Raw genomic sequence first — 14,322 nt, 5'->3', positions numbered from 1 at the left:
AGAATACTTGGGTATATGATGATCCTATCTCAAAAATTAATGGTCAGATGACTTGATTTATGAATGGAGATTATTCCCAATAGTCAGATTCGTGTTGGAGAGTAGATGTAAGTTCCATGGTCTCGACTTTTCTTGCGAGATTAGCCACTCTTGCACTTACGTCATCTTCTTCTTTTAAAGCATACATTCCTCCTTTCTCTCTTGATTGAGTAAGCTTAAAAGTGGTGGGTCTTGGGGAAATCTCCCATGAGTGTGCGTTTTCAGCAAGTTTATCAAAATAACCCACGCATCATCGACTTCCTTGTTCATGAATTCCCCATTATACATCATCTCTACTATTTGGTGCATGGGTGAGGTCAATCCATTGTAGAAAAAGCTAATTACCTGTCATATTTCGTAGTCATGATGTGGACATGAATTAATGAGATCCTTGTATCGCTCCCAACGTTGGAAGAAGGTCTCTTCCTCTATTTGAGCAAAATACATGATTGTCCTCCTTGAGGTATTTTTTTTTTTGTGAAACGGGAAGAACTTTTTAAGGAATGTGGTAATGGATCGTGGCCTAAAGGAATGCAGCCACGACTTAGCCTTTTCCTTCAAGGGGAAAGGAAACAATTTCAGTCTAACTGTGTCATCAGGCACGTTTGCAAAGTGTAATGTGGCAATTATCTCATCAAATTTCTTATTGTGTAAGTATAGACTTTCAAAGTCTAGTCCATGAAACTTAGGAAGGAGATGAATTACTCTTAGTTTGAAGTCCACGTTTCCTGCATTTATTGGAAATATCATGCAAGAAGGTGTACTTACCCCTGTCGGTTGTAAGTAATCTCATAAAGTATGAGGCGAGGGAACATGATGCACCTCATTCTCATCTTGAACTTCCTCAATTAGATGTTCACGTTGATATATAGTCATTACTTCAATTAACTTAGAGGATCTCAAGTGGTGTTTAATCCAGTGATGGATAGACGGCCCTTCGACTAATCCTCTTCCTTCACTTAAGAGATGTCGAGTGTTGTCAAAAACCCACTTGGGCATGAAACACTCACAACCCTCAAATTCTAAACAACTAAAACCTAAGAAAAAAATTTAAAGACATAAGAAATCTGGAAAGAAAAGAGAGTTCGAAGAAGTTTTCAGATTGGAGTTGCTATGTTAGATTTCTATAAAACAGAAAACAAAGTTAGTTTCTAAAAAATAATTTCAGAAAAACCTAATAGCAAAAGTTAGCCCTAATCTGAACCCAATTCTAATACTAATCAATCTCAGAAAAATGTAGCTAAAATTCCCGGCAACAGCGTCAAAAACTTGTTCACAACCCCAAGTGGAGGGCTGCAATGTAGTAATAACTCGGTAAGATCGAGGTCAAATCCACAAGGACTTAACTTGTACATATTCTGAAATAAACTAGAACTAGAACTAGAATAAGAATGTAATCTAAAATATGGAATAAGATAGATTAATTGTGAATAAACTATCAATAATAAAGAGGAAACTAGAGCGCCAAGGATCCACTTGTAGCTATTAAGATGCTACCTTACTTGATTCAATAAACACAATTGGAATCGAAGTCCTATCTGTAACACCCTGAACTTTTCAATACCCGAGTATTGAAAGTTCTTGAGAGTTACCATGAATTTTAACTTAATATGTACATGTGTACGATACCAATCTAGCTATCTGAACCTTATAGTTATTCTCCAACATGATTCTGACCGTTGGGAACGATCGTCGTCCATGAATCAAGCAATCTGACCACTGATTTTAAGATAGGATCATCATATACCCAAATATTCTTACTTGTCTATCGTAAAAAATCGCCCAGTCAAATATGCACTGCTAGATAGAGACATCTAACCATCCGCTTTGATTTTGAACCACCCGATCATGAAAGTGCCTTTGTTTGTCAATTAATGTGACGGTTGAGTCAGTCAGTCAATTAAGTCACATGAGAAGAAACTACAAGATGCTACCTCAACAAAGTGGATGAATCAGGAACGTCAAAGGTAAATTAAACCTCACATCCAATGACCAAAACACTTCAGGTATAAAATCCCCATTAAAATTCAAAGAACAACAAGGAACTCATGTTAGAAAACTAAGTTTCAATATGCAAATCATTTCAGTTTTCTGCACAGTTCGAGTCATCGAACATGTCTCAATGACATCAAACATGTTTGTTAGATGACATCAAACATGACTCAATGACATCGAGGAGTGACTCTCAAATGTCCAACAACCACACTAAATACTAGACTAGAAATTCAAGTCATCGAACATGCCTTCGATGACATCAAGCATGCCTTGATGGCATCGAAGAAAGAGTCTCAAAATATCTAGCAACCACGTAAGAACTATGGACTGTAAATTTGAGTCATCGAACGTTCCTTCGATGACATCAAACATGCTTGCTCGATGACATCGAAGGTGATTCGATGACATCAAAAAATGAGAGACTTATGTCCAACAAGTGTTCACAACCCCAAGTGCAGGGTCGCGATGTAGTAATAATCTCAATGAGACAGAGGTCGATTCCACAAGGACTAATCTCGTGTGTATTCTGAAAGCAACTAGAAGTAGAACTAGAAAAAGATGTAAACCTAAATCTGGAAGTAAAGGGAGTAATTGTGAGAGAATTAATTAGAAACTTAAGAAATTCAAAGGTAGAAAACTAGGGTTTCCAATGATCCACTTATAACAATCAGGGAGATCTATGCTTGATTCAAGGACACAATCAAAATTAGAGTCCCATCTTATCCAATTGGAAGATACTCGGTAAAACCAAATCTGAACTTCCTTTGACCTAATTCTCAATGAATGAAAGTTGTGAGAACTGGAAGTGATTCCATCACAAAACCATGCCCAGTAGACAATGGCTCACAATAAGATATACCAATCTCATAAATAAATATAAGAGAATCATGAAGATTAGAAGGGATTCCATCATCCAACCATGCCCAAGGGACAATGGTAAACAATACGATTTCCTAATTTCACAATCTCAATACATGAAAAGAGATACTCAAAGCTATCGCAGATCTACTGTAATTTGAGTCACAATAAACCATTAAAAACTGAAAGTATTTCTTAAATATCAAACTAGAATCAAAGAGAGTTCAACTTAAATATGAATCAAAGTAATAGAAAATATCTCATCATGCTACAAGCTTCACCTCTTAGCCCTAGCTAAGAGGTTTAGCCAATCATAGTCATGATTGAAACTAAAACCCTAAAAGGAAGCATGAAAAACTAAGGAAGAAAAAGAAAGTTAGGCGACGGCTCTCCACGCTTTTATTCCACTCCTCAAACCCTAGATTGATTCAATAAATCCCTAAGGATTCCTTGGGGACTCCTATTTATAGTTGTGCAACACCTCCTTTCGCACCTCTTTGCAAAAATCCGGAACTGCCTCAAATTTACACACTCCGCATAACTCTACGTAACTTCGTGCGATTCGTTCGATGACATTGAATAGGCTTCGATGTCATCGAATGTGTCTTTTATATGTGCTTTTTTCATACTTTTGTAGCTTCATCCGAACTTTGCGACCTTCTATGTCATCGAGCTTACCTTTGATAAGAGGCCTTCGATGTCATCGAGCATTATTCGAGGAATCGATAATTCGTCCAAAATAGTCAAGAGAGTTATTCCAAATTCTTCAATAAATTCGATGTCATCAAGGAGTGCTTCGAGTAATTGAAAATGGTGCCCAATATGTCCAGCAAGTTTTGCTGAAATTCCACCAAAAATTCAATGTCATCGAGCAAAGCTTCGAGTCATCGAAAAACGTCGTAAATTCTTCCAATGACCAACTCAATTTTCCTTCATAAATTCGATGTCATCGAATATGTCCTCGATGTCATCGAATGGTGTTCGATGGAACAGTAAATGTGTATTATGCACTTGTTCTTTCGGCTTCGTTCCTTCTCCGCTTAGTTTCCTTGAATCTTGGGACATTGAAATCTTCAATCTTTGTCTCCTAAGATCCATTCTTTGCCTTGGTGATCTTTGAGCATCAAATCCATGTTTTTAGCACTTTTTCCAATCCAAGCTCTTAAATCCACCTTGTAACACAAACATGAGTAAAATAGGACATTAAGAAGTATCATGTTCGTAAAACTAAGATATAAATGGAGTCTAATATGCAATATTTGACCCTCAACACAATTCCCAACCAGCATTTTGCTAGTCCTAAGCAAAGTACGCAAAAAATAAATTTCAATGCTTAATGTCAGAAATCTTTTTTAGGAAACAATCTTTTGTGCACTCAAGGATGAATGGGTAAGAACAAGGTATGAAATTTATATTTTTAAAACCTAGAATCAAATCACATAAGTAACCAATCAAATAAGTTCTTTATCCACTAAATCGAAGCATAATTTGTATATCAAGTTTTTCAATGTGCTCAGTGAAAGTCAATTTATTTCCCATACGAATACTATCAATTCATCCTGTTAGCTATGCTCATCACTTCAAGATCAGTTTGAAACTCAAGTATTGATTCCGAATTTATCCTCTTTTCCTTATTTTTCCAGTTTTTGATTTTATAACGACAGTCAGTTTTTATTCATTCTTTTTATTTTTGCATTCTTTTTCAAAATTTTCATTCTTTTCATTTTTTTTCATGATCTCTTTGTCGATCTCCTATTTTTTTAATTGGTTTTTCTTATTTTAAGGTGGATAAAATTCTCCAGACTTGATTCTCGCCATCTATCAATGATTCCCTTACTAATAATAAAAAATTCTAGTGCATCTTACAGAAAGTAGATTGAATGTAATGTGTCTTGTAATTTAAATTAACATGATATTCAAATTACCTCGTAATCAATTGACCGCAAGCACTTAGGTGATAAGTTACTTAGATGATAAGACTCCGGCAATTCAAGATTCAATCTCTATCTTATCATACTCAAAGCATACTTAAGTACACAATTCATCACTTCCCAAATAGATTTTAACTTGAAACATTGAAAATTTTTAAAAATTTTACTCAAAACTGAGAAAACACTGATTAGGTTACTGATTAGATTACCTAATCCCCCATCCCCAAACAAAAATCTATACTCTCCTCAATGTAAAGGAACAAGCATGCAAGGCAAACGAGGCAATGAAAAGAAAAGGGAAGTGATGGGAAGGTAATACCTAAAGAAGGAATTTTGAGGCGTTCCCAATAATCTTAGTGTGAAGATAGGTTAGCACTAAACAAAACTTTAACAAAGTATAAGCAAACCATCATACAACAGCGGAAGCAAACTACCCTAGTCCTATGAAAGTGATAAACCTACTTATACCTCCATCAGACTAGGAGATCAATCCTAGTACACAAGATCAGTCAGAGGTATGGACATGTCCTCTGAATCAAAATTCTCAATAAATGGCTTTAATCGATGTCTATTTACTTTGAATTCATTACCATTGTTCGGATTCTTTATCTCAACAGCCCCATGAGGATAAACATTAGTAATAGTGAAGGGTTCAGTCCAACGAGATCGGAGCTTACCCGAAAAGAGATGCAACCGAGAATTGTACAAGAGAACATTTTGACCTGGTGTGATGATATCTGAAGAATGTGTTGGTCATGAAACACCTTCATCTTGTCCTTGTAAATTCTCGATTTCTTATACGCATCATTCCGAATTTCTTCAAGTTCATTCAACTGAAGTTTGCGTGGCGAGCTAACGTTATCCAGATTAAAATTTAAATTTTTAATAGCCCAGTAAGCTCTATGTTCCAACTCCACAGGCAAGTGGTAGGCCTTCCCATAGACAAGTCTAAAAGGTGACATTCCAATAGTGGTTTTGAATGTAGTACGGTAAGCCCATAAGGCATCGGTCAATCGGATGACCGATCCTTATGGTCAAGATTAACCGTCTTTTCCAAGATGTGTTTAATTTTCCTATTAGAAATCTCAACTTGCCCACTTGTTTATGGGTGGTATGGAGTGCTCACTTTGTAGGATATGCTATATTTCTTCATTAAGTTTGCAAATGGCTTATTACAAAAATGTAAATCTCCATCACTAATGATAGCTCGAGGCGTTCTGAACCGGAAAAGGATGTTCTTTTTTAAGAATTTAATGACCGTTTGATAATCATTGTTACGGTATGAAATTGCTTTGACCTATTTAGTGACATAGTCTGCGGCGAGCAAAATATATAAATTCCCTAAAGAATGGGGGAATAGTCCCATGAAATCGATCCCTTCGCAATCAAATGCTTCAATGATCAGAATGGGGTTCAAGGGCATCACGTTTCGATGAGACAACGTTCCTAATTTCTGACAATGCTCATAAGCTTTGCAAAACTCATGAGTATCCTTAAACTTAGTGAGCCAGTAAAAGCTGCACTGCAGAATTTTAGTCATTGTCTTTTTAGCAGAAAAGTGACCACCGTAAGCCTAAGAATGACAGAAGGAGATGACACTTTGGCGTTCATTGTGTAGCACACATCTCCTTAAGATTTGGTCTGGACAATATTTAAACATATATGGATCATCCCAGAAGAATTTGCGTACCTCGATAAAGAACTTTTTCTTATCTTGCACAATCCATTGTGTCGGTGTGAAACCTGTAGTAAGATAATTAGCAATATCCACAAACCAAGGTGAATGGGAGACTTTAAACAGTTGTTCATCAAGGAAAATGTCATTGATATGTGTCGTCTCAAGGGAATCAGAGAGATCAAGGCAGGAAAGATGGTCAGCCACTACGTTCTCTACTCCCTTTTTATCTTTTATTTCCAAATCTAATTCTTGGAGTAGAAGGATCTATCTTATCAGGCGGGGCTTAGCATCATTCTTAGAAAGGAGATAATTGAGCACCACAAGATCTATGTAATTGATGATCTTGGATCCGATTAAATAGGACCTAAATTTGTCTAAAGAGAACACCATGGCTAAGAGTTCCTTTTCCGTAGTAGAGTAGTTCACTTGGGAAGGATTTAGAGTTCTACTTGCGTAATGAATAACGTAAGGCTTTTTTTCTTTTCTCTAGCCTAAAACCGCCCCAAGAGCATAGTCAGACATGTCGCACATAAGTTCAAAAGGAAGGTTTCAGTCGAGTGGTTGCATAATAGGTGCAATGGTTAACATGCTCTTAAGCTTAGTAAAAGCTTCCTAACATTACTCAGTCCACTCATATGGGATATCCTTTTGAAGTACATTGCATAAAGGACGAGAGAGTTGACTAAAGTTCTTTATGAATCTTCTGTAAAATCCAGCGTAAGTATCACACATCTTGTATGTTCTTGGGTGAAGGTAAGTTAGAGATAAGATCAATCTTAGCCTTATCTACCTCAATTCCTTTGGACGAGATGATATGTTCAAGGACAATCCCCTTACGAACCATGAAATGACACTTCTTCCAATTTAGTACCAAATTCTTTTCCTCACATCGCTTAGCACATTTTTTAAAATTTTCAAGCATTCGCTGAAGGATGGACCAAAAACTGAGAAATCATCCATGAAGACCTCTAAATATTGCCCCATCATATCAGAAAAAATACTCAACATACATCACTGAAAGGTGGCGGGGGCATTACACAGCCCAAATGGCATCCTTCGGTATGCAAATGTGCCAAAAGGACATGTGAACGTGGTCTTTTCTTGGTCTTCAAGGGCTATCTTGATCTGATTGTGGCCCGAATATCCGTCAAGAAAACAGTAATAGAAATGACCAATTAGCTTTTTCAAAATTTGACCGATGAAGGGCAAAGGAAAGTGGTCCATTCTCGTGATAGTATTCAACTTCATGTAGTTAATGTACATTCTCCAACCAGTAATGACTCTAGTTAGCATGAGTTCATTATCAACATTGGCTACAATGGTGATTTCGGACTTCTTAGGAACCACCTGAGTTGGACTTATCCATTGAGAATCAGATATAGGGTATATGTACTCACATCCAATAGCTAAAGAACCTCGGCCTTAACCACTTCCTTCATGTTTGAATTTCATCTACTTGTAGTTGCCAGGAGGTCTTCGCATTATCCTCTAGATAAATATGGTGAATACAAATTGAATAGTCAATTTCCTTGAGGTTCACAATCGACCATCAAAGGGCTCCCTTATGCTCAATGAGAGTGGAAATAAGCATACTCTCTTATTCTTACTCAAGGTGGGAAGAAATCACCACCGAGTATGTCTCATCTTGACCTAAATAGACATATTTCAAATCAAAGGGCAAAGGTTTTAGGTCAACCTTTGGTGCCTTGAGGTTAGACGGCAAAGGCACTACAATAGTTTAGGGCAATTCTTCAAATTGTGGCCTCCACCGGTTAACCTCAAGTACCGGCACGGTAAGCATGGTCCCCGTCTCCCTAATCATATCATCATCAAAATCATGGGAGTGGGCCAGGTATGTCTCTAGAGAGTCAGAGGATAAAGTCAAAAGTGTTCTATCTTCCACGAAAGAGTCAATCATGTTAATGTCGTGGGAATCGTCATCATCCTCTAACAGTTTGCCCGCATTGAAAAAGATATTCAACTCTAATGTCATATTTTCAAAAGACAAATGCATGACTCCATTCCTGCAAGTAATGATTGCATTTGATGTGGCAATGAATAGGCGACCAAGAATGACAGAAATTTTAGTGCTCATGTCCATGATGGGTTGAGTATCCAAGATGATAAAATCTACCGGGTAGTAGAATTTGTCAACTTGGACAAACACATCCTCAATTATCCCTCTCGGCACACGAACTGTACGATCAGAAAGTTGTAATGTGGTTCGAGTAGGTTTCAATTCACCCAAACCTAGTTGTTCGTAGACCGAGTAAGGAATCAGATTTACGCTCACTCCTAAGTCAAGAAGTGCATGCTCAATGCGGTAATTCCCAATTACACAAGTAATGGTTGGGCTACTGGGATCTTTGTATTTCTGTGGCACATCTTACTTTTGGATGACACTCATTTTTTCAGTTAAAAAGATTTTCTTTTGAATGTTTTGTCGTCTTTTGGTCGTACATAAGTCTTTCAAAAATTTGGCATATAAAGGAATTTATTTAACTGCATCCAGTAAAGGAATAATGACCTTCACTTGTTTCAACACCTCTAGAATGTCCTGAGAGTTAGAGAGAGATTTTGGTGCTATTAACCATTGGAGAATGGGGCAATCGACTTGCTCAGAGGTTCCAGTTCTAATCCTTGTGGAGTGTTGCTAGGTTTATCAGTTTCATCTACTTTCGGGTCCTTAGACTTTTCAACCCTTATCGGAATAGATTTATCAATTATCTTCCCACTCCAAAGAGTGGTGATAGACTTAGCCTGCTCCATTTGATTTGAAGAGCATAGATCACTTATTTCATATTGCGGTTTAGGATTATGGAAAGGTTGGGTTGGAAGAATCCCTTTGTCCCCAATTGAATTTTTTGTCTCACACCCTTGTATGGTCTTTGAAAGGTCTTGAAGGATTTACAATATACTCTGATTGATAAGCTCTTGGTTTTGAATATGTTTCCAAACCAGATCCTCTTGAGGTTTCCCTTGATTAAAGAATTGATTAGGGATTCCTTGCGAAGTAGCAGTTTGTCCATTCCTCTAACTAAAGTTTGGATGATTTCTCCAACTAGGATTGTATGTGTTAGAGATGGGTCCACTGAAAGGTCTTTGGTAGTTGTTCACGGCAATATATTACTCATTCAATGCCTCTTGAAAAGCAGGTATCGTTGGGTAATTTTTAGTTGTGTGTATGTTGCAAGCATAGATACCGCAAACAACTTCTTTAACCTTATCCTTCTTAAGTTTCATGGCCTCGACCTTCCTTGTGAGACTAGCCACTTTAGCATTTATATCATCATCCTCTTTCAACAAGTATATCCCACCTCTCTCACTTACTTGGGTAAACTTAGATGTGGTGATAGATTTTGGGGAGATGTCCCATGATTGTGTGGTTTTAGCGAGTTTGTCAAAGTAATCCCACACCTCATCGACATTTTTGTTCATGAACTCCCTATTGCACATCGTCTCGACAAATTGGCATGGAAGATGTCAGTCCATCATGGAAGAAAGTTGTTATGCACCATGTTTCAAAACTGTTTTGTGGACATGAACTGACGAGATCCTTGAACCATTCCTAAGATTGGAAGAATGTTTCATCTTCCTTTTGGGCGAAGTTCATGATCGACTTCCTAATAGTGTTCGTCTTATGGTATGGAAAGAATTTTTTATGAACTCCTTCATCATGTAATTCCATATGCCAATAGATCGCAGACGTAGTGAGTGCAACCACGTCTTAAGTTTTTATTCAAGGAGAAAGGAAAGAGTTTCAGCCTGACTATGTCCTCAGACACATTAGCAAAGTATAAAGTGGCTATAACCTCGTCAAATTCTTACAAGTACAGGTATGGACTTTTAGATTTAAGTCCAAGGAACTTTTGAAGGAGTTGGATCACTCCAGGCTTAATATCCATGTTTCCTATGTTTCCTGGAAAAACCATACAAGAAGAGGTGCTCACCCCCGCTGCTTGTAAGTAATCTCGTAAAGTACGAGGCGGGGTGCATGGTGCACCTCATTCTCATCCTGGACTTCCGCAACTCGAGGTTGCAGCTGATTCACTAGTTGATTTACAGGTTAATTTGCAGCCATAACCTCAATTAACTCTGAGGATCTCAAGTGGTGTCTAATCCTATAATGGATAGATAACCCCTCAACTAATCCTCCTTTACTCAAAAGACATCGAGTATTGTCACGGACCCACTTGGGCATAAAACACTCTCAACCTTCAATTTCGGATTCTAACCTAAACCTAAAGGAAAGAAGGGAAATAGAAATCTAGAATTAGAAAGAAGTTACCAAATCAGAAGGTTCTACGTTAGGATCCTTCAAAAGAAAAAAGGAAAGTGAATTAGTTTCTAAAAAGGAAATAAGGAAAGCAACCTAGTTTCTAAAAAATGAAAAAGGAAAGTTTTTAAAAACAGAAAATAGAAAATTTCTAAAAATTAAAAAGTTAGTTTTTAAAAACAAATTAGGAAAGTTTTTATCCTAGAATTAGAAAGTAGTTTCTAGAAACAGAAAAGGAAAGTTTCTACACCTAGAATTAGAAAGCAAAGTTAATTTCTAAAATAATTCAAAAAATCTTAATCCTAAAAATAGAAAATAAAAAAACCTTAATCTTAAACTAATTCCAAAACTTGTTAATCTTAGAAAAACGCAACCGTTAGTCCCCGACAACGGCGCCAAAAATTTGTTCACAACCCCAAGTGTAGGGTCACGATGTAGTAATAATCTCAGTGAGACCGAGGTCGAATCCATAGGGACTAATCTCGTGTGTATTCTAAAAGCAACTAAAAGTAGAACTAGAAGAAGATGTAAACCTAAATCTAGAAGTAAAGGGAGTAATTGTGAGAGAATTAATTAGAAACTTAAGAAATTGAAAGGTGGAAAACTAGGGTTTCCAAGGATCCACTTATAACAATCAGGGAGATCTATGCTTGATTCAAGGACAATCGGAATCAGTGTCCCATCTTATCCAATTGAAAGATATCTCAGTAAAACCAAATCTAAACTTCCTTTGACCTAGTTCTTAATGGATGAAAGTTGAGAGAACTGGAAGTAATTCCATCACAAAACCATGCCCAGGAGACAATGGCTCACAATAGGATATACCAATCTTATAAACAAGCATAAGAGAATCATGAAGATTAGAAGGGATTCCATTATCCAACCATGCCCAAGGGACGATGGTGAACAACAGGATTTCCTAATTTCACAATCTCAATACATGAAAAGAGATACTCAAAGCTATCGCAGATCTACTGTAAGTTGAGTCACAATAAACCATTAAAAATTGAAAGTATTTCTTAAATATCAAACTAGAATTAAAGAGATTTCATTAAACACGAATCAAAGCGATAGAAAATATTCCATCAGGCTACAAGCTTCACCTCTTAGCCTTATCTAAGAGGTTTAGCCGACCATAGTCATAATTGGAACTAAAACCCTAGAAGAAAGCATGAAAAACTAAGGAAGGAAGAAGAAGAACGCTTGGTGACAGCTCTCCACGAATTTGCTCCACTCCTCAAACCCTAGATTGATTTGATAAATCCCTAAGGATGCCCTGGGGACTCCTATTTATAGTTGTGCAACACCTCCATTTGCCCCTCTTTGTAAAAATCTGAAAACTACCTCAAATTTGCGCACTTTGCATAACTTCGCACAATTCGTTCGATAACAACGAATAGTCTTCGATGTCATCGAAAGTGCCTTTTATACATCCTTTTTCTGTACTTTTATAGCTTCATCGAGACTCTGCGACCTTCTATGTCATAGAGCATTGTTCGAGGAATCGATAATGCACCTAAAGTAGTCTAGAGAGTTATTCTAATTTCTTCAATAAATTCAATGTCATCGAAGAGACCTTCGATGTCATTGAGTAGATCTTCAATGTCATCGAAGAGTGCTTCGAGTAATCGAAAATGGTGCCCAATATGTCCAGCAAGTTTTGTCAAAATTCCACAGAAAATTCGATGTCATAGAGCAGGTCTTCGATGTCATCGAGCAAAGCTTCGAGTCATCGAACAAGTTCTCAACTCATCGAAAAACGTCTTAAATTCTTCCAGCAACCAACTCGATTTTCCTTTATAAATTTGATGTCATCAACCTGTGTTCGATGTCATCGAATATCTCCTCGATGTCATCAAATGATGTTCGATGGCACAGTAAATGTGTATTCTGCACTTGTTCTTTCGGCTTCGTTCCTTCTCCACTTAGTTTTCTTGAATCTTAGGACCTTGAAATCTTCAATCTTTGTCTCCTCAGATCCATTCTTTGCCTTAGTGATCTTTGAGCATCAAATCCATGCTTTTATCACTTTTTCCAATCCAAGCTCTTAAATCCACCTTGTAACACAAACATGAGTAAAATAGGACATTAAGCAGCATCATGTTCGTAAAACCAAGATATAAATAGGGCCCAATATGTAATATTTGACCCTCGACGACAAGCTAAAGTTAAAAATCTCCTGAAAATACTCGATGACTCGAACTAGTCTCGAGGACATCGAGGCAAGTTCAATGTCATCAATAAATACATATGAAATGTCTAACAAGCTAAAGTTGAAAAACTCCTGGAAATACTCGATGACTCGAACTAGTCTCGATGGCATTGAAATTCAAACTTCGATGACATCGAGGCAGGTTCGATGTCATCAATATATACATATGAAAATGTCTAGCAAAGCTTCAAATGTTTTTAGAGAAAATTCTGCTATCATCAAACTGATACTCGATGACATCGAACGTAATATTCGATGACATCGAACTAAGATCGATGACATCGAACGCAGACATATTCTAGCAGTTTTATTACCATTGGGACTTTTGCCTTTATATACAGAAGCTTGGTTCTTGTGATTGCATTGAGAAAAAGAGTAAGAACTGAGAGAGCTTTTGCTACCTACCATCATTAACCCTTTTTTTCTCATAGGAGTTCATCCTTCAATCCTTCTCAAATGCAATCATTGGAAAATCAATAGATTAGATTGAAGAATGAACTTCACCATTCAAGGATTCTCCAGCAACTTGCTTAATAGCAAATCATTATTCTAGAATCCCTTGAATGCACAAACCCTAGAATCTCTCTGATTCTTAAAGAACTACATTCATTAAAGTAAATTCCACCAAACACCCAGACCCATCTCTAGCTACTTATATTGAAGCATCTACAAGTTTTGCGGTTCAAGGGAGCTGAAGATTCTTCATCATCAAGGGAGATAATCTTCATCATGTGCTGAACCGGGCTCACCTACTTACAAGTAAGTCATTAGAATCTAGAGATCCTATAGATCATTCCTTATGTAGGACTGGGTCTCAAGTTGTATATTAAACTTACTAAGACCTTTTCATAGGCCTCTGATAGGAGAATACGTATAGAGTCCTTGTGTAGGATCTATATTGCCTTGTTTAGGAATGTTGGATTGCCTTGTGTAGGCATGACTAATTGCCTTGTGTAGGCATGAGTATTTACCTTATGTAGGCATCCTAGATTGCTTTGTGTAGGCATGAGCACTTGCCTTATGTAGGCTTCCTGCATTGAGTCCTTGTGTAGGATGGTTAGCCTTGTGTAGGCTAGGGTTACCTTATGTAGGCTTCCCGCAATGAGTCCTTGTGTAGGATGGTTAGCCTTGTGCAGGCTAGGGTTGCCTTGTGTAGGTTTCCCACATTGAGTCCTTGTGTAGGACGTTTTATCTTATATAGACAATACCTTATGTAGGTTTTGAAGGTTTGAGGTAAACTTGATTTAAAACCTTTTCATAGTGAAATCCAGCACACTCTAGGAGAGAGTGGGTCCGACAGGAGTGGAGCAGGCACATAGCCGAACCACTATAC

General features: G+C 37.3%; 1 non-coding gene across 1 annotated transcript; it reads left to right on the top strand.

Moving 5' to 3' along the window:
* The first annotated feature begins 397 nt into the window (after positions 1-397).
* On the top strand, positions 398-505 carry LOC131235890 (small nucleolar RNA R71). The gene has a single exon (XR_009166405.1). It is a non-coding gene; the product is annotated as a small nucleolar RNA R71 (small nucleolar RNA).
* Positions 506-14,322: the final 13,817 nt, after the last annotated feature.

The sequence above is a fragment of the Magnolia sinica genome, chromosome 19 (assembly GCF_029962835.1).
Source record: "Magnolia sinica isolate HGM2019 chromosome 19, MsV1, whole genome shotgun sequence".
In the NCBI taxonomy this organism is placed as follows: domain Eukaryota; kingdom Viridiplantae; phylum Streptophyta; class Magnoliopsida; order Magnoliales; family Magnoliaceae; genus Magnolia; species Magnolia sinica.
Note: the sequence above shows the minus strand (reverse complement) of the source record. Positions and strands in the feature narration are given on the sequence as shown.